The sequence below is a fragment of the Passer montanus genome, unplaced genomic scaffold (assembly GCF_014805655.1).
Source record: "Passer montanus isolate IOZ18808 unplaced genomic scaffold, ASM1480565v1 scaffold6, whole genome shotgun sequence".
NCBI classification, from domain to species: domain Eukaryota; kingdom Metazoa; phylum Chordata; class Aves; order Passeriformes; family Passeridae; genus Passer; species Passer montanus.
In genome coordinates, this window is record NW_024371037.1 from 16410552 (window position 1) to 16433125 (window position 22574).

General features: G+C 36.1%; 1 long non-coding RNA gene across 1 annotated transcript; it reads right to left on the minus strand.

The window, feature by feature from the left end:
- Positions 1 to 3985: 3985 nt before the first annotated feature.
- Positions 3986 to 19747, minus strand: LOC120510656. Its single transcript, XR_005629542.1, has 3 exons — positions 19693 to 19747; positions 5216 to 5385; positions 3986 to 4111 (listed from the first exon to the last, which is right to left on the minus strand). It is a non-coding gene; the product is annotated as an uncharacterized LOC120510656 (long non-coding RNA).
- Between the last annotated feature and the right edge of the window lie 2827 nt (positions 19748 to 22574).

Here is a 22574-nt window from a genome sequence, read left to right on the forward strand (position 1 = left end):
GGTAAGGTGAGAATAAGAATTCTCAGAAAAAGTTACTTTAAGAAAACCCATCCAAATACCTGCTTTATTTTACTTCTGTGCATTTCCAGGGTGGCCAAACAAAATTTAGGAGGTGCTACAGAAACCAAATACAGAATAGGCAGAAATATAAAGTCAATTAATTTGTTAAAATCATTAACATATGCTCATAGACAAGTATATTCATTTTCAAACTTCTAGTCATATCAAATACATTGATATTTGGGTGTCCTGCACTCACTGCTACAATACGTAATTTAACCCAGTCTAAAGTCTCACCTGAAAATGTAGGAATATTTTAACAGTTTACCAGCTAGGAAGACTCAGGAGGTACTGGGGTGTTCAAAAGGGCTGCTGAAGTTTTATTCTCCCACTGAATATTTTTTCCTGGAGAACTCCTCAGTTACTACAGACAAGATAGGTCACAAAGAAGATAAGAGCAATTTCATGTCATTGTCTCAGCTTGTTCTAAAACATGCAAAGCCCCTGTATAAAGTACCCATTTCAGCAGCTACGGCTATTAATTCTTACCTTTTATCTTTTCATTTGGTGCGAATCTCAAGTGAGGTTTGCTGCGTTTTCGGCAGCTTGTGGCAATAGGTTGAGGAGATGAGTTTACTTAGATAGTGGAAGCAGAGAAACTTGAAAACACATGAAAAATTGCAATGACAAGGTAGGAATTTGCTGCTTCTGATGTAGTGAAATGAAATTCTTGCCCCATGCACCTAGTGTGTCTGCATAGGCAATAGATCCCACACAGAGGCTGGAGTGATATTTGTTTAAAACTAGCTTTCATCCCTCTATAAACAATATAAATGTCAGCTTCCCATAATCTCCCTTGCACACTTTTGACCTGGCACAAAGGTTGTACAAGCAAATAAGGCTTACAAAAATTTTGAACTAAAGTTCACACCCAAGCCTTCAGAAAGGTATTTCTCTTGCTGAGCTCCTCAGCTCAGAAACAGCAACATATGGTTTATTAACAGAGTAATACATATAGAGCAATACACCAGCTAGACAATCATTACCTAACAAAAATTATATCTGGGATCAAAGCAAGCTGCTAGCAAAGTCAACCTTAGTTTTAAAAAATTTGGGCCATTGCATGCAACCCAACTCCTCCCCATTATTAACCTTCTCACAATCTATGATGTAGACTAATTTAAAATCATCAAAATATGCATCATGACTAGACGTAGACTTTAAAGGACTCCTGGACAATATTCTAAAATATGCTGATGGCCATAATTCAGACAAATGTAAGTAACATAAAAGAGGATAGAAGAGACAATCCAAAGAAAATATTGGGCTGTTACTTAAAGATAACAAAGTAATTCTTTAGATGTTCCAACTGCCATTGGGAAAATAAGATTAAAAAAAAAAAAAAAAACCAAACAGAGAAGATACATAGTAAGAAACTGGTGTAGAATCAATTCACTATGAGCTGAGGAAATAATGAAATCCTGAACCACTAGTGTGTGTATGTAATCTCTCTCTTGCATGAATAGATATCACAGTTTGTAACTCAGAATTTTATTACTGTATATTGTGCTAAGAAAATAGTCTAAATTTACCTTATAAGAAAATAAATGCTAAATAGAAGTCAAATCTGTATGCCAGTGGTCACAGAAAGGAGTTTTCTTCTAGGTCCTAGGATAGAGACTAGACTCTACCTAGAGGTAGAGACTTTCTGCAGCATAGTCAGAAGGAGGAAAAAAAAGAAGAGAGAGAGACTTGCTTCACTTTACTTAAAAAGAAATTGCTGACAGAGAAATTTATTCTGTAGAAAGAGCTGGAAAGCACAGTGCAATGTCATCTTTTTTAAGAACAGGGTTCAGTTTAATGTTCAGTCTTTTTGCAGCACTGTTGCCAATTGGATAAAATATTTAATGGCATTGTATTCTGAACTATATATTTTTGACAATGTATTTCATGCCTTGTATGTCACTGAAGTTATGAGATTGGAGTGAATAATGAAAGAGTAACTCAGCATTCTTCATGCTGTTGCATTCAGATTTGTTATTTTTCATTTATGTGCCACTAGCTACATCAAGCCTTGATAACCCATAACCATTTCTTACTTAGTAAGAATTATATTAAGGCATAAGAGCATCTTAACCTTCTGTCTTTTTCTATGCAATGTTAAAATCATATTAATATTTGAAGTTTGGTATCCATTGCAGGAAATAAAATTCTAAAGAGCATGTACAAATCCGTGCCACAAAAATTTTATTTAAGAGCTTTAGTTTTCATACCAATGTTATCTGTTCACAAAACAATTCATCCAGGAAGAAAGAATAGTAAAGTTAAAAAAAGCTTTCAAAATGTTTATTATGCTGTTTTAGGAACACTATATTTTTCAAAAGCAAATATACTGCAGAAATACAAACCTTTTCCATGGTGAATTCAAGAGCACATAAGGAGTTTGGAGGATTTCAACACCATTTGATTCAAAAATATAAAAGGAAAAGTTTGAAAGGAAAGGAAGTTATTACAGGGAAAAATGCAAATTCAAGGTAAAAAGTGCTGCTCTGTTTCTCTGTTTCTGCAAAGCATTCTAACAGTAAAGCAGATTATAGACAGGTTTTGTATTAAAGTCAAATTACTTGCTGTCATCTACATCTTCATATTGAGACATTATGTGACATTGGCATCCTTTTGGAATGTTGAATGTTATGTCATAATCACAGAGAAAGGCAGGACAGTAGGAATAGTTTGTAGGAGATTTTCAGACAGATTGTTCAGGGACATCTAGGAATGAAAAGAAAGCATCCTTGTATAATTGTTTGTATCAATCCCTAGGAGGTCCTCCTGAAATTACTAGCTGGATAAATCCAAGGGTGCACATGGATATGTACTCAGGATATGGGTGAAGGATGCTGATTCGTCTTATTTAGGGGAGTAACACATTCCAATTTCTAAGTGAAATTCAGACAGGTCCCATGTGGCAACTAAGAGAGGGACTGGTTAAATATTAATTTCAGTTAGCATGGGTATCATATATCTAGCAGAATCTTACAGAGCTATAGAAACCAGCAAGCTGATTCAAATATTTGAAAACAGGTGTTGTCAACCAGGAAAAATTTTTAATAAAAAAAACCTTTGTCATGATTCACACTTTTCCTACTTACTCCTACCTCAAATTTGTCAAGGCTTCCACTGAAGGAAGCTGCGTTTCTGCTGAGAAACATGTTGGTCAGGCATCCAGGACCAGTACTTCATCTAAAGCTTTAGGAACAGCTAAACATATGCTCTTGGTGGGCAGACACCAAGATGAGGTGAGATCACACATGTGATGAAGACCTATGATATCCTAGAAGAGGTGAGCTCTACAAACAGAGCCCATGGGTGCCTCTCTCTGCATAGGAGGGATGCAGCTTAGTGCAGCACTGCACCACATCAGCCCTGAGTTTGCACTGCCTTCATCCATGGCTCTCCTCACCCTTGGCAACCTCCCTGATCATCAGTAAACACACACTGCCCCAAAGGCTCACAGAATGATGCTGCTTATGGTAGGCCAGAGTGAACTGCAAAGTGCTCCCTATTCAGTATTGTAGTAACAGGAAAATGTTGAGTTTTGTCACTGAACATGTAATAGTTTTAAACATAATGCGTATCCTGGAACAAAAACTCCCAACAAACCATGACTGAAGCCTACATTGTTAATTGAGTAAAATATATTTAAGAAAAATATGAGAAAATGTTATTCATTAGGTGGTGATAAGAGGAGATGATCAATGTCATTAACTCAAATAGTGTAATTGCATTTTAAAGACATAGTACCTCTCCAAGTTAGCAAACTAATAAAACTTTAATTTCAAAAATGTCTTTGTCATATTTCTTTTATGTACTGGATGCACCAAATTCCATTTATTTTTCCCATTATTTAACACCTTGATAAGGTTTGCTTTTCGTCATATGCAACTATTGAGTGACTATGGCTAATCGTGAAGAACAAATACAAACACCAAGGGGAAAAGGTGGAAAATTTCTGTGATTGGCTGCCCTAGGTACATAATTAATCAAATGACAGGTGATATAGATCCAGAGTTGTTGGTCTGCTAAGACGAAATCACTAACATCTTCTATCCACCTGTAAATTAAAGACAGTCTTTAGCATTGTAAGATATTTACTTGATCAGTTGTAAAATGATGACAGCTTGGATAAAGTGTCAGTATGTGATGCACTCTGATGCTAAAGCCATGACAGTAATCATGGGTGGGATGGATTCCACAGAGAGACATGAAGATACATGCACGAGCTTTCATTATATCAAAACTAGTGTGAAAATGCACACATGCTGACACTTTAAAAGTATATCGTAATTTGGGGTTTACAATATTAAAATAACAGATTTTCAAAGGATAGATGTTCATTAGATTCCCAGAGGAAAAAAATGAAAAAGGAAATAACAGCTTTATGACAGGTATTTCATATAAACACAGAAAAAAGAAATCACTTTTATAAGTGGTTCACTTCCACTTATGCAAGATTGTAAACAGAAAGACATCAGAACAATAATGCCAAAGTGAGGGAAAAGCAATTGAGAACACACTTTACTATATTCATCATTAGTTTCATAATTTTTATTTTTAATCCCCTTCACATTTCTTATTGGAGGAATGAAAGTCATATTGTTCATGGAAAAATGTATTTAGAAAGACATTAAGTGGCTCTAAAATTCTACATTTATCATACCAACATTTGTTTGCCACATTATGGTAAGGTTATTTTATGGAGAAAAATATCCTTTTCTGACATGCTGGGTCACTTTAACAGCTTCTTTTTTCACATGGTGTGAATACATATCCATTTCAATATATATATATATATATATAACCTGAGCAACTTCTATTTCATAAAGAATTACTCTGAGCTTAATGTAAGACTATGTGATAGTTTTTTCTTGAAAAAAAATTGAAACAAATTGTTGGGTAACATGAGGACTAAGTGAGTAATACCATGTGAAGTGCCCTTGGATGTCAGTAGTTAAGGTTAATAATCCCTCCAAATAATGGGAGGTAAGATGATAATTTTGCTAAGAAAATAATAGCTAGTAGATAAATAGGATTTCTACTTCAGCAACCCACCGAGGACACATGCAGCTTAACTTCTGAGTGGAAAATATGGATTGCAAAAAGTTATATTCAAAGACACAGTAATGTTATGTTTAAATATATTATTCCTACGTTGTACCTTCATACTCTTCATAACCACTGCATTATACTTGGACTCCTGTAGAGCTGCAGAAGACAGAGGCTTTCCTTTTGACAAGTTATAAATATTGTCCTGCTGTGCAATGCTTTACAGGGTTGAGGGTAATTGTGTGAAGCTTAAAAACACACTGGTAACATGACCTCCAGACCCTATGAGATTAACACAGAAAGAAAAAGAACAAGCTATGCTAAGTAGGAATGGTCCAAACTTTATTTACATTTTATAAAAGACAACAAAAAATTTTAGACATTTAATAGATTTATATCTTCTGTGGGCTTATTAAAAGTGATTTACACCATTAAAAAAAAAAAGTAATCATGCTTCCCACATTTCTGTTTCTTTCTATGTTGTGGATCTTTGTTCTAAACCAAGTAGGTTTACTCCTGCTTAGCCTAATCACCTGAATTTTGCCCAACATGTGTATATCACACTTTGTTTCAAGTAGCTGTAGACACCATTTAAAAAATAGACTCAAAAATTGAAATATGAATAGAATACATTTGATTGTACTGCATTGAATGGGAACTGTAAGGGATTTTACTTTCCCAGGGCTGTAAATTACAAACAGATCACACTTGTTGGACACATACTGATTTCAAATGTCTCTGTAATAGAGACTGCCCAACACAGAGGTCGACAGGACCGAGAAAGTACTCCTGAGATAGCCATGAAGATGTGAGGCAGTATCAAGGCTAAACCCAACATGCAATATGTACACATGCAATTGTATGCACAAGCATACTATAAACCACAGCTGGATACACACACCAACACAGAGACAATAAAGCATAATTTATGGCATCCACTTAAACACAAAGAACACCCACACAAACATGAACAATGTGAAAGGGTCAGCCCTGGTCCTTCTTTATGGCTGATGAGATCAAAATATGTTAGTGGAATATACACACAGTAGGGGTCTTGACAGAAGCTGGTCCTGGACATTCAACCTACAAGGTAGCAGCCTCCAAGACCTAGGTCTTCCTGACTTCCTACAACCTCAGGTTCTCAAGCCTCTGAGATTCATTGTCCCACCACCTAATCTGCTGGTTATCAGATGTCTTAGTCTATCACCAACCAGTCCAGGTTGAATTTCTGTAACATCCACATATATTAATTTAAAAAAAAAAAAGCAATTTAGCTAGAATATAAAGCAGGTTGTAGTGATAAAGCACAGGACTTAGCCACACAAATGTACCAGCCAACCCCTGTTTATAGTCAACTGGCCTTTACCCTTCCTCCTTTCTTTACCCACACTTATTCGTCCAAAGTACAGTCAAGCCCCACCTTTACTTTTCCTTTTTCTCCACTCACTAAACATCCCATTATAAAAGTTTCACATCATCTCAAAATTCCCAAATTCAAAGTATCTGATAATAAATATCACAGAATCCCAAAATACTTTTCCCCCTACATCCCATCATAGTCCTGTACCCTGTATTCTGTGAAGCATTCAGAAGAGGCAGTTCCTTGGGCTGACTCGTCCTGGTGGGTTCCCCATTAGCTCCAGGGGTTCGTTGCTCACCATGGAAGGTGCTGGGAGTGCCAGGTCAGGATAATCTATTACCAGTTCTTAGCTTCTTGGGGTCCCTCTACCTGCCACAGTTCCCCTGATCCCCACAAATCCTTTTGTTTATGGGCATTAGCTTTTAATCATAAAATCTAATACTCTGAGCTCTTGAGCAGACAGATGTAAAAAAATTTCAGGACCATGTGTTGAAAGTGGAAGTGAAGACAAATTAACTTGAAAAAAATTTGCCAAAAGTTATAAAACTTGGCAGTGTTTCACTGTCTACAACGACTTCATAAGCCAGAGCTGCAAAGCTGAGTTAGAAACAAAAAGCCACTGGTAATCTTCAGAGGCTTTCTGACCCACCAAAGATACAGGAGAGAAAAAACCTCCTTGAAAGAAGTCCTACTCAGTTACTGCCTGAGTACTTTCACCAATAAACCAGTACATCTGGGGGAAAGGGTAGGGAGAGGAAAAGCAGACTGTGCTCCAGAGGTGGCACTACCCCTTTCAGGGTATCTGACAAACCAGGATGTGTTTCCCTCATTTTTTGACTGTCAGAGGCTGCAGATTCTGAAAGTTGAATTGTGCCATCATTAGTCCAGTCTCTCACAGCTCAACATCAAGGATGAGGCTTCATTACTTAGAAGTGTAAGAATTTTTCACTGCAAATTTATTTACACATTTCTTTTATCAACAGTGAAGCCTAGGGAGGGATAAGGAATTGCAATTCCACTCAGAGGTAAAGTGAATCAGCTCAGCCCAGCAAGGTAGCTTGACTGCTGCTGGTATCATGTAGATATTTCATGATAAAAACACAAGTGCTCAATCTTCATCTGAATCTTTCAATGTATTTTCATGTAGCAGTGTTCCCATTTGTAAAAGGCACATCTTTTTATAGACAGCAACAAACCAGCCCCCAAGTGCCACCCACAGTATGCAAGTCCAAATGAACAACAGGAGCAACAGAAGATTTTAAGCTGACAGTTTTGCACTTTCTTTTTTTCTTTTGCAGAAACCTGTACTAAATAACTTCTCATACACGACACACTGGGAAAAAATATCACAGATAACATATGGTAGTCTTCCTGAACAAAAATGTCAAATGAGATACACTGGAGATGAATAAAAGGAAATCCAGAATAGTGCTCAGGGAAGGTGGATGATTCTGACATATGTAACATTTGAAGTTACATTGAGTACCATAGGTGTGCATCCTGAGACAGAACAAAGGGAAAATGCAAATGGTAATACACAGGGACCAGATGTGTTAGAGGTTCCTGCTCTAACACCTGTATAGAAGACATAATAAACTAATGGTGAAGAAGAAGGCATAAATAAGTCATTTTCCAGACTTAGGAAAATAAAGCTTAGGAAGACACCAGAATTCACTGACAGTAATGAGGAAGGGACTGCACAGACGAATGTCGAGTAAGGTGAATTCCTGGCATGACAATGAGTCCTCACAGAGTTTAAATAAACCCACCACTGTAAAGCAGTCCTGAAGGAGCCCCAATTCTCTGTGTCAAGAGTTGAAAGAAACACAACTAATTTTCACACCCATGAATATTAGCATTACATACCAACAATACCAATGTGAAAATCTGTCATGCTTCAATTACTTAATATAAAGCAAATTGCTTTTCAATAATTTAGTATCTAGAAGAAGAGATCACAATAAATAAATATGTATCATATATAATAAATATATAATATAAAAAATATATTCAGCACACATATATTCAGTACCCTCACATCAGGCTGCAGACAACACTGATTTATTCCTAGAGATAATTCACAAAGTAGAATTATTTTACTTCCAGAATTCTGTTTTAAGTCAGCCAGAATTTTTCTTTCAGTTGTTAAATATATAATATATCAGTGGCTTTTATGTCATTATATCTTTTCTGAAAAGGGTGTGATGCTGATTCCACTGTGCTCACTTTGAAGTTTGTTGTTTTTCTAAGAATAATTTTGGCTGCAACACAGGCAGTTCATTTCAGGATTTCCACTCAACAAGAAGAGCAATTAGGGAATTCTCTGAGGTACTGAAGTAAAAGAAGCAAAGTAGAAAATTGAGTCATATTCTCCCATACATAATACACCAGTCACCAGGAGGTAACTGGAGTCACTGTGGTCTGTTTCAAATATTCTATATTACATCCCTTTTACTGCAGTAAAAAAAAATAAATAAATAAAAATGAACCTTTATTAACCGTTCTCTCTAGAACTAGAATATTTCAATAATTAGTGTCTTAGTCCTTCTAATTTGCTCTGAAAATGCTAGGCATTATATGATTAAAAAAGTCAAATGATGTCTTCAATTGCCTCTAAGTCCAAATGAATATGAGGAACAAACTTTGTCAAGAAATGGATTGATAATTTTCTTGGAATTTATAATTTCTTCAGTTGCAATTCCAGTCTCTATGCACTTGGTATACTTAATGAAAAAGAATGTGACAAAGACAAAACAATGCAAGAAATGCTGGCTTATAAAGATATTAAATGTCAATTTCTATATATTTTCCTTGAAAGGATCCTTTTCCCAGTATTTTCTTTACATAATAGACTGCAGGAGGTAAGCTCCCTTGCTATACTCGCTCCAATTTCAAGAAATAATAGTTTTTCCAGCAGAAAACACCAGGATGCCCAAAATATTTTTTCAGTATATTTACTGAACTGAGAATCCTGGGATTTATTTATATAATAGAACACAAGTAAACACAATGAGCTGGGAAGTGGTTTCTGCTTTATAGGCATCATGAAAAAGAAAAAAACCAAACAAGCAAATGACATTTAGCAATCACATTGGTCTATTAATTTACTCATTGTGAGCCTCATTCTACTCAGCTGGAATTCCACTCACCTACACTTGTCTTTTAATGGGGGGAGAAGGGGTGTTAAGATTCCTCTGTGCACTGTCTTTATTGATAATTCTTGCAATGTAGATTGTCAACTGGTTTGGTTCTTATAAATCAGTGTCAAAATTTCTAACATGATGTTTTTGATAAAATAAAAACATCACGTTCTTGACGGCTTTATATTCCTATTCTCATTTTTCACAGTTTTGCATCTTTTTATGCTATTTACAGAACTATTTTGAATTTGCTATATTAGTACATGAGGACATGAAAATAGAACTCAAAGCTTAGCCCTCACAAAGAAGATTTGACATCTATACTTGTATGTGGTTTTCAGTAGTTAGTGAAGACTGCAGCAGGGTTGGGCAACTGACTCCAACAATCATTTCATCTTCTCAATGAAGATTCCTATGGATGGGAAAGATGACCTAGAATCAGATTTCCAAAAAATATAAGAGCATGTCATCATCGTAGAATCCTGCAATATCCTGAGATGGAAGGGACCCACAAGGGTCATTGACTCCAACTCCTGTGTAATTGTAATATTCAAGGGGCTTTTTTTGTCTACTTTGAAAATGGTTTAAGTATAAATTAAAATCCAGATTTCAAATTCACATTTTCTTTATTAACAGGTACAGATTTACATGCTATACTAAGATCCTTTGCCAATCCAACAATTTTTTTTTATCACCAACTTAAACTGGGATCCTAAAGAAGTCCAAATCTCTTAACAACACATGAGGTCTTAAATCAAAACAGAAGAGGGTAAAAGCATCAGTTAACTGTCTACTAATCCTAGTATTGCTTTATAATGATTCAACTCAGAGGCTTTTGCTCTACGTTGCACGTTACAGCTTGGTCTTGCTCCTCAAATAAGACTCTCTGATGCTCCAGTCTCTGCAGTGAATAATAAATTAACAAATTGTTGTCATCAACAGCTGCAACATGATCAAGCACGGTCCTCTTAATGGAAATAAAGTGGTCCCAGGCCAGTGGCATCCTGGCTTGTATCAGGAATAATGTAGCAAGCAGAACCAGGGCAGAGTGTGCCCGCTGCACTTGGCACTGGTGAGGCCAGATCTCAAATCTTGTGTTCATCTTTGGGATGCTCACAAATAAAGGACACTGAAGTGCTAGGGCATGTTCAGAGAAGGGCAATGAAACTGGTAAAGGGTCTAGAGACCAGACCTTCAAGGAAAGCATATATAAATTGTATTTGCTTTACATAAAGGACTGCAGGAGGTTGGCATCCCTGCTATACTTGTTCAAGTTTCAAAAAATAATCTGTTAAAAGTGCTGGGTTAAAAACTGGACTTTATGATCTTAAAGTACTTTTCCAACATAAATGATTCCATGATTTTCTAATATGAAACTTAATAATCTCTGGGAATTTTGACAAGGGTTTTGTCTTGTGTGTTTTTGGGAGCCTCATAAAGAATCAGAGTTGATAAAGATACTCGCTGATAATTAAGAAATTCCATTTGGAAAATATAGTGGTTTTTGCTCACTACTAAAGCAACCACTTTGGAAAAATTTAAAGTGGGAAGCTATTACTGTAGTCCATAAACCTCTCCTCAGCCCTGAAGGCAGAAATCTCTGCTATCTGTTGTAAACGAAGTCTACTTAAAAGAAAGCTACCAAATTATCATTACTGCTCTTGCCTAGGGAATGTCTCTGGAGTCAGTAGCAATTACTACAATAGGTTTCACAAATGGAAACAATTTGCTTGTTAGTGCCACTTGGGTTTGTGCTAGATTTAGACTGTCAGTTTTCAAAACAATAAATGCTTACTATAAGCTCTGAGAACACAGGCAGGAGAAATTGCTACTAAACAAGAGAGTGTTTTTTTATTATTATTACTACTATTACTATTATTACTATTTTTATTATTATTATTACTAGAATGGAGTAGAATCATTAATTATCAGACAAGATGCTTTTTGAAACAGTGTGACAACATAAACAAGTGTGCTACATTATTTGTTTAGGGTAAATATTTCTCTAAAGAGACATTCCAAGGATAAGATAATATTTCTGTAGAAAAATCCTTTGAAAAGAATGCACATAATCAGTCTGTACAGTTTAAGGGGGTTTGGATTTGGAATTTTGATTCAGGGTCATCCCTAGGAATAAAAAGACTTTTCCTTTGCCTTTCAATTATCTTTCAGAAGCTTGAACTTCTTTTAGAAGGATGGTTCTGAGTGTGCTGAGTAGACCCACAATAAATATATGTCAGCTAAGGAAATTAATTGCCCAGTGGTTGACTCTCTATTAACTGACTGACTGAGGTTAAAGGAAGTCATAGACACCAAAGAGCAGACCACTATTTATAATCCTTACATATATGCCCGTAGAATAAATTATGTCTTGGGTAGAGATACCACTCTCTCATCTATTTTTTCTGGGTTAAGATTTTAAGAGGTTTTTACACCAAGAGATCTTGCTACTGTTTCAATCGTCTCTTATTCCAGAACCTACTCAAGGAATGAAATGCAAAACTACCGCTACCAAACAGATATTAAACAGATTCAAGAAAAACACATCATCTTCTGTGATACAGACCCTGCTGTCTTGTTTTACCTTTCCTCCTCTCTGTATTATCTCTACTATTCCTCATACAAAAATATATTTTGTTAGTTTTTAACTGGAGAAACAACTGTACACTACCTACTCTATTGTCATCTCTTCTGTCATTGAGGTAATGACAGAAGAGATGACAATAATAATATGTCACTAATATTACTAACATAAAGGGTATATCTGTATACAAAATCATCCAAAGTAAATTACCCTGATGAATTCACAACCACCACAGCTGTGACTTGAAACTCCACTGAGATAATTTACACAAAGTAATCCTTCCAGCGAAGAAATAAAAGGGAAACAACCCAACCTAGGGTTGCTCAGCTGTGCTCCTACACCATATTTAAAAGCTTAAATAACATAAATAATCTTTATCAGCCCTCAGAATGATAGTATCCCATCACTCCTACCAAAGTATCTCAAGTTACTGAAGGAGTAGCCACTACATAAGTTACACAAGACAAACTTTGTTCTAGTTGTCTCTAAGTCCCCATGACTGCACAGCGTATTACACAACTAATAATCCAGCTACAACCAATTTAGACAGCTTCTTTGGTTTTGTTCTCTACTGATGCTGGCACCAGTCTTCATGCTAGTTGTTAAACTGAGTCTGCATCACATAACAGTGGCTAGAGTGTGAGCATAAAAGTCAGAAAGAGTCTCAGTCCCACCAAGAGAGCTACCATTTACACATGAAAATATTAGTCTGTTACCCTTAGACAAAACTGGCTCTTCAGCTGTCACTTTTATAGGTTTTCTTTTATTTCATGTTAAAGAAAAATGAATTTTATTGTTCAAAATGCCCTTTCTTATTACAGGTGAACTATAGTTCTCAAACCTTTTCAAAACAACTCCAGACAAATAACATTCTTTTGTAGTCAAGAGTTAATTTTCACTTCTTCAATGAAGGAAAAAAAAATCCAAGGGAAGGTTTCTTGAAATAACTGCAGCTTGTCTTACAGACCTATTTGATTATCTGTTGATTATTTAGTAACTGAAGAAAGAATATTAAACGAATATGGAAATTCTCATTCATATATTTTGGGGTTTTATCATTCTATATTATAAGAACACTTGATATTGATGACATCCAGATCCTTGATAGGTTGTGCAGCATAATTACAACCATTAATATTCTGTGAACAATTACTTAAAGTTACCCATTCATATCTATAGCTGTTTTCTATGATATAGTACATAAGGTCAAGAGCTGCAGAACCTAATATTAATATTTGGTAGTAGAAGTTCTCATTTTTGATTTGGGGGTATTTTGAAGAATTTCTTTCTTCTATTTTTCAAATGTGCCTCAGTAATGTGACCTTATGTTAACTCAAAATATAAGAAAGAGCTCAGCAAGTTTGCCAGCAGCACCAAGCTGTAGGTGCAGTCAGCACACATGCCATCAACAGGGCCTTGAGAGACTTGAGAGGTGGGCAAGTGGGAACCTAATTAAGTTCAAGGCCAAGTATGAGGTTCTACAAATGGATCAGGGCAATCCCAAGAACAAATAGAGGCTGGGCATGAACAGCCCTGAGGAGAAGGATGTTGGGGTGTTGGGTGACAAGAAGTATGACATGACCCAACAAAGTGTGCTTGCTGCCCAGAAAGCCAACTGTGTCTTGGGCTGCATCAAAAGAATCATAACCAGCAGGTTCAGACAGAAGAGACTGCACCTGGAGAACTGTGTTCAGTTCTGAGGCCCCAGCATCAAGGAAAACATGGACCTGTTGGAGCGAGTCCAGAGCAGGGCCGTGAAGATGATCAGAAGGCAGGAGCACCTCTTCTATAAGATGGGCTGAGAGCATTGAGCTTGCCCAGCCTGCAGAAGATGAGGCTTTGGGAAGACCTCAGAGCCTTCCAGCGCAAAAGAGGGAACCCACAAGAGAGCTAGAGCAGGACTTGATACAAGGTCATGTGCTGATTCAGCATGGTGGGATGGCTTTAAACTGAAAGAGGATTGGGCATAAGGAAGAAATTCTTTACCATGAAGGTGGTGAGACACTGGCATAGGTTACCCAGAGAAGTTGCAGATGCTCCATTTTTCAAAGGGTTTAAGGCCAGGCTGGATGGGGCTTTGAGTAACCTGGACAAATGGATGTTTTCCCTGCCTATGGTAGAGAGATTGGAATGAGATAATTTTTAAGGATCCTTTCAATCCAAAGCATTCTTTGATTCTGTGAATTCAAAGACAGCAATGGTTAAGATGCTTTTTTTGTGGAAAGTCGTCAAAACTGTCTAAATAAATTTACAGAATAATAGAACCATTTAGGGTGATAAGACCTCTAAGATTATCAAGCTGCTAATTCAGCACTGCCATCTTCATCACTAACCAAATCCACATCCACATGTCTTTAAAAAACTTTTCAGAGAAGATGATTCCCACAGTTCCCTAGGTACACTGTTCCATTTCCTGTCTACTCTTCCAGTGAAGCAATTTTTCATAACATTCAACTAGATCTCCTCTGGTACAACTTGAGGCCATTTCTTCTCATCCTATCATGCTACCCATAATGTTGCCTTCATCCACTAAGAGGGTAATTTGGTCACAGAAGGTCAAGCTGGTCAAGCAGGACCTGCCTTTCACAAATCCTTCATACACCAAGATGAATAGGCTCAATTTCCTGGTTGTCCCATACATACCCCAGAATGGCACACAGGATGATCTGCTCCATGATTGTTCTGGCACAGAGGTCAGTCTGAGAGTTTCCCCAGGTCCTCTTTACAACCTTTCTTGTATATGTGTGTAACACTTGCTAGTTTCCAGTCAACAGCAAGTCAACATCGTTAGCCAAGGACTGCTGGTAAATGAGTCACTTAACCAGCCACTGACTTAACAGTATTCACAATATCACACACAATTGTTAAAATTAATATCAAATTGGAAATATACAAAAAAGCACAACTGGTAATAAATTTAGAAATGTTTGTCATTAAAGCAAAAAATAGTACAGTAAGACAGAAATAAAAATCTTAAAACTAGTATAATATTCCTTTGCAGTTTGAAGTCCATATTTCAGTCTGAACAATCAATTCCTGCTAAGATTTCTAGTTGCAGGAGAAAGTATTTTTAATATATAACTGATCCTTCAATTATTTTTAATCAGGTCTACATCTAGAATGGTAGCCAGTACCAAATAATACTTTGTAGGCTTCAGAAAAAATGTCAATGTATAATTACACTACACCTACACCGCACCTGCTGATGTAGTTAGTCATGTTTTACATTCCTCAAATAGAACAGCTGAACAGAAATACCATACAGAAATGTTTACAGTTTTAATTGGCAATTAGTCTCCGATTTTGGTGTCAAAATTTTTTTCTAAGATCTGATCCTACACATAAGTTTTGTTATTATTGATTTGTTTTGTAATATCATATAAGATGGTGCATTATGAAGAAGGATTATTTGCAAGAATTTTTCCAAAACTGTTTTAGAATTAGAAAGCTATAATATTATTTTCAGTATCAAAGAACCCTTTTGCAGAGATGGACAAAGTCATGCAAAGGCAAATCAAACATCTGCATAGCATTTGCAAAGCCTGTCAGTATTACTTCTGATAGCTTCCGTTCTAACAGTCCTTTCTACTGAGCTTATATAAAACTAATTATATAAAACCTTTTCATAATCACTCTCTCAAGCCATAATGTTTGATCAATAGGGTTTAACCTTAGCTCATCTAAATTTAGCACAAGGCCTCTCTCTGATCTGTTTCAGGCAGTCTCTTCAATATTTGTCTCTCTCTTAAATGATAAGTTTGTTTTAAGTCACTTAGCTTGTTCTCTAGGAAGAGGAAAGTCAGGATATACAAATTACTTAACAGTTATGAAGAGGTAATAGAGGAATAGAACTAAATTAATATATATGTGAATATATCTTGCTTCCCCAAATTATATTTTGCATAGATTCGCTGATTCTTTTTTCTATTAAAAATGCTAGATGTCTATGCTAGATGTGTTCTAGCATATTTGCTATACCAGGTCATACACAACTTATTTACAAATTAATTTATGACACTTCTGAACTTAGTCCAGAGTGTCAAATTCAGTCTCCAATGGCTCAGTGGATATCTCATAGATTTAATCATCTATTTAAATTTAGGGGTAAGGAAAATACTTTTTAAAATTTATATATATATATATAAAATAAATAATTCATCACAGTTTACCATGAGAATAAACTGAAACTGGTTTGCACACTGAGATGAAGCAGGACTGTGTGTACCAGAAATCTAGGCAGAAAAATACTACCCCATATTATAAAATACTGCCATACAAATATTCATTATACATCTTATGTTAGTTTTAATATTTCCTGTACTGTGTCTTCATTGTAATCTTATACCTACATTAAAACATGTAAATTGTGATTGCTTTTGGTACATGGGCAGCTTTATGTGTATTTGTCTCAAAGCAGAGATGGATTTGGCCCACAGATCTCAGAGTTTTTTTCATGTTTTAAACTTAATAAATTAGATACTCTTTGGATTTCTGTATATTGGATATGACTGAAGTAAATTGATATAACTGTTTCCTACTGATACAAATAACCAGTTCAAAAGGAAACAGAGCTATGTACATTTATAGTGCCAGAAACAACAGCATGTTTTGCTTGTAGAAAATCTTAAGACTAGAATTTCCCATGCTAATTATATTCTATCAATCAGAAATAAATAAAAGCAATATATAAGCTTCACCTGACATGAAAGGCAGTTTCTGTTTGCATTTTTGCATCCAGTGGAACAGGAACACAAAGCACTATTCAGGATATTAAATTAATTTTCAGATTATTAAAGTCCTAATTTTCAGATTATTAAAGTCTGTCTTTCCAGAAATTTCTGGTTTAAATTCACAACATTCTTTGTGAAAATAATTACCCATCAATAATAGAAAGTAGGTAGGCTCCTGAGAACTCCAAACACTGTGGTTCACAGTAAGGTTGCTCAGACACTTGAGACTCATGTTGTAGAGTCCCTCAGAGTAGGAAATATCCTCAAATTCAAGGGTTTACAATTAAAATTATTAGCTAATGAAAGACTTTTGTTTAGTGCCTCCATTGGACATTACAAGTAGTCTACATGCAGACTGTGGAGCAGCAGTGCAGGGTGCAGCATGCAAAGACCCATGCTTTTTTGCCTGTGCTATCAACAGGGGACTCTCAGGCTGGTGCAGGGATAGCTGGGAGGGGTGGGAAAGGCACAGAGCTGGAGCACCCACATCTTCCAGGGAAGGAGAAGTTTGCAGGTGCAGGGAGCGCTCCCTGAAGAGGAAAAGGGCTTAGTGACTACCTGGCTGGTCACTGCAGTTAACTGTGAATACATGGTGGAGAGTATTAGACTTCTGGACACCTTTCGTTATAGAAGGTATTTACAAAGGTATGCATTAACATTTCTTTTATGTCTATTATTTTTGTTTATCTATTATATATGACTCATATTGGACCTGAATTATATCTTGCTCATTCCTTGTTGATTCTGTGTCATCAATAAATTGATATACCACTTCTATCATTATTTGTTTTAAACTACATAAATTGAGCAGGTTTTTTCCCTATCCTCACAAAGGATCTCTCAAAACTTTTTAAAAGAAATAATCACTCTGATAGTAAGAGTTGAGAATACAAGACCTATGGTAAAAAAAAAGCCTGCAAAATGTTGGTAGAGGGGCAGCTTATTGGATACAGTTCTTTCTGAAAGAATGTTTAGGAAGACTCACACCAGGTGCTCATGCAGTGTTTGTGGATAGACTGAGCTAAGGGAGGCACACAGATCCCAGGGAGAGCTATGACTTATGTGGATTCACCATCAGAACTCCTCTGCTGGATCTGATACCTGTGGAAACTTTCGAAGCCTTAGGCTTTTGCAGAAAATATTTTAGAGGCAGACACTATGCCAGAAAAAAAAGAAGCTTAACTCATTATACCAAGTTCATGCAGCAATCCTGAAGAGCAGCAGAATCCTCCATTCCACACCTGCAAACACTTACTCTGCTGAAATCTGCTCTAGCTGCAGGTGATAGATGAACCTTTTTGGCAGCACGCAATCAAGCATACTGCAGCAATTCAACCATGATATCAGAAAGATCCATGTAGCAGGTCAACTTGTGAGAGAGAAATGTAAAGTTCTCATCAACCTAAAAGGTTTAAAAAACCTTTAAAAGACATTTCAAGCTGTGACTGACAGATGATTTTCTGACATTCACTTTTGATCAATCTGCACAAATAAATTTCAAGGCCAACATAGTATCAGACCTGCAATATTGTATTTTATAGTATATCATTCAAGGGATATATAGCACTGAGAGTAATTAAAAAGCAGGAGACATGTTCTCTACAAATATCCATTTTTTCTCTCTGAAATGGCAATAGCCTAACAAAATCTGAATTAGATCATCATGGTTTTAGTTGAAAAATTAATTTTTTTCCAAAATTTTAAAGATCTCTCGATCTAAATAATCTGTGGACATGGCAGAACCTGACACTGTAAATTCCTGTTGTTGGTGTCTTCCCTACTTCAAGCCATTCTAAGATGAAAGTTGATATTGAGAGTCCTTATCTAGTATAAATGAAAAACAGATATTCATTTCTTCCTCAGGGAGTTCCTTAATAAAAAGAAAAGTCAGAGAAAAAGCAACTGAGGAGTAAAAGCACATAGAAAACACAGTGCAGAATCCAGAACCAATGAATGATGCTCAAGACAGACGCGTTATGATTCTTCTCTCTCTCTTCTGTGGGCTTGTCATCACTTTAATCCCAAGTCATTACCTCAGATATCTCCTGGAAAATTTGCCTAATTGTATGAAAAGCATTTGTAACAGAAAAGTATGCTGATAGCTGTTGAATTGTGTTATTTTTAGAGAAGTTTAACTTAGTAACAATATTAAAATCTTAGGTGAAGACAGGAAAGAGTTGAAAAATTGAAAGAAATGGAAATAATTTTTTTAAAGTTATTTATTTAGATATTTTCTTTGTTCGCTAGATCCTCTGGCTACCTTCTCCATGTACTTAACCTGCCCTTTCTGCCTCTATCTGACTCACAGCACTGCTGTTTCTAGGTGACATTTAGAATGTCTGTAAGCAAAATTTTCACACATATTTTAATAGGGAAAAAATCAAGCATGACATATGGGTAATGCAGATAGCATTTATTTCACTGTGGGAAACTCTAACTTCACTTGCTACTTTGAACAACTGGGAATATGCCTCCTCCAAACTACCAGCTTGCTAATATTTCAAATTCTATATATCTATGTTTAATCCTTGCCTAGTAAAATACCTCTCTTCCTTCTTCCTTGTAGTGAGGTTCATACTGAACTGTACTAGTATTATATATGATCTCAATAATATTGAGGCTATTTTAACAGAATAAATTGACTAGCTCAGTGCAATAATGTAGCTATTTACCACACATTAATATGACAGTTGCAGACCTAGACTCATTCTATCTCACTTTAGGGACCTAAACAAAGTGACTAACCGTTGCTGTCCTATTGGAATGGTTTCATACCTTCTCAGTGATTTTCACAAGCAGCTCCTCACAGCCCTGACTCCTTCTTCTCAGCACAGGCAACAAATTCCATCCTTCTCAACCGACCAACCTGCTCTTTTATAATACCCCTCTTAATTGGATCCAGCTGTGGCCTATTAAGAGCAGGCTTGTTCTTAATGCTTGATAACTGGCACAGCTGTAACTCCTTAGGGGCCAGATTACCTTCATCACTGTCTCTATGCTCCTACCTTTTATCTAACCACAACTAACCACAGTCTGTCTATTGCCAGTGCAATGACACAGACACCTTCATAGGGTAAATCAGATCCTCAAAAAGGATCTTTTTCTGTCAGCTGCTTGAGTCCATAGGGCAGCTGTGTTCAGAGTGTAGGCTACTCAGTTCTGTATCTAAGGATGCACAAGATGAATCTGGACCTAAAAAACACATAACTTTTATGTGTTTTGTAAGGACAAGTCCTGTTATCTCTCAGAACAAACACTTTCTGTGAAATGCCAGCAACTACTGCAAGATCACTGGGAAGAAAAAACACAGTGTAAAAATAATCTGGGGGAAAAAAATTAAGGAAAAGCCATACCAAAACCTGTTTCTGGAATAGGTGGTAGGAATTTTTTTGAGGTATAGTCGGAATATAATGATGCCTTAAATAGAGAAAGAACAGCAAATATAAGCAGGATGATAGAGAGCACCCTATATAGAGAAAGGCAAAAGAATTAGTTGAAAGGACTTGAAAGTCTCCCTCTAGGGAGATACAAATGGAGAAAAAGCTTAAGAAGCTGAGGAGTTTTCTGACTTTGGATGTAGATTGTAAAAAGAAGGCAGTGAAAAGATAGTAAAAATTGTTTTATATTCATTTTTTCCTTTGTTCCATGATGAATTTTTCCAACTTCTCTTTTGTGAACTGCTTTTACCTTGGGCCCTGGCTGTTGGTGATGAAAAGACCAAGCAACCGAAACATTGGCAACAGTTACAGAAGTTGATCCTATGGGGAAAAAGTCTAAATAGGATTTTCTGACTCACTTAAGGGTAGGCAGAAATGTCATATACATTTTTGTGTAGGAACATGCTCACCAAGCTGGCTCATGTACCTGAAGCAGTCAAGATCAGCCAGAGCTAATTTACTCTGTGCATGGGACCTGAGGAAGAGGTAATTTAAACCATAGCCATAGTTACAGTGAAATTTCCATTTCAGGAAAAAATGGTCTTATCAGAGATATTTGTCAGTGTTGCATTTTTGTAAATAATTTCTAAGCCTAAGAAAATGGCTTTATGTGCTGCTTTGGTTTTCAGTCAATAAATATTTTCTTGCGTCGTTTATCAATGATAAAGATGACATGTTTAGGTAAGGAATATTTCTATTTAGGGTCTACTCAGCAACTAATTCATCCTAATTCATGGGGTTAATTCATCTTGCTGCTTTATTTACTGGCAGGAAAATAACATTTAAGTGCTAAGCATTTAAGAGAGAAGTAGACTTTGTGAGAGATTTCTGTTCTGAAGTGCTACCCTTGGTGTAGAGTCTGGTAATAAAGAGTCAACATTAGGAGCCTAGACTTCATTCACTGTCTAAGTAGTAAAGATTCTCATTTCAAACATTTTATTTCTGTTTCAGTTTAGCCTACAGTTAACAAACAACTTTGGATGTTAAGTTAATTCCTATAAAGATATTTATATTAAAATATTGAGAAAAAGGATTTTATTCTCCACTTGACTTCTTTTTCAGCTGTCTCCACTTTTCTCATGTTGCCAGGTCTGTTGGATTGCTGCGTTTACTACAGCAAGTTTCTAACAGTTCACGTGCAAGCAACCTGTCTTGATTAGACCTAAACTATCCCCTGGAAAAAATTACAATTTACTTTTTTTTTTTAAGTACACAGCATGCTAAATAGATTACAGGTGCCAGATTGAATAAGAAACATTGCTTTAAATTCCTACATGGCAAGTTGCAACAGCTTCTGTAGATTGTCCTCCCCAGCACAGAGTGCTATGCTGTGCATACCCAGACTGTGCATCCCCATAGCTGTGTGTAAGTTCATTTCCCAGGTGAAACACAATACGTTATCTTCCACATAGCTTACTATTTAGCCATGCTAAATCTTTAATACAACTGGGCATTTTGACAGTATTCACAGCACTGGTTCCCTGTAGATACACATTCCAAAAGGTCACATCACAATAGAAATTTTACTGATAGATAAATTGAAGAGAACAAACCCTTAGTCATCAAGATGATAAAGGCAAGTAGCAGGTGATAAAATGGAGCTGCCATGGTAATTTTGACAGGCCAAGAGTCAGAGTCAAAAAAAATTACTTGCATTCTGGCCTATGAGCTGTAGACATACATTCTATACATTTTCTGACCACCCTGTGTTTGGTCTTTTTATATACAACTTTCCTGTAGAGTTCATATTTCCTTATCAGGCTCATAGTTCTGAAACAAAGCACATTTTAATGAAGTTGTAGCACTGCCACCATCTAAAGTACATCACTAAAAAGAGGTTGCTCAGATCTGCACATTTTGGCTCATAGAGAAGAAAGGCAATTTAATTTTTTAAAAAGCAATCAACTAAAGTCTTTTAAATGAGCACCAAACCTTTTTGTTGCTCAGCTATAAAGAATAACATCTAAACTGCTTTCTGAATAAAAGAGTTCTGTAGGAGGTTAACAGAAAATCTTGAATGGAATTGCCAGTTCCATCGATTAGATTCAATTTACGATGCCATCAGAGTAAAACCTAATTTTATTTAACTTATTTTGTCTATTGTTATTCTGCACATCAGTAGAAGACTAACCCGTTTTCTCTCCTATATGATCCTATTATCAATCAATCAATAATTTTCAAGTGAAAAAGGCAGAATTTAAAAACTGTTTCAATCTTGAA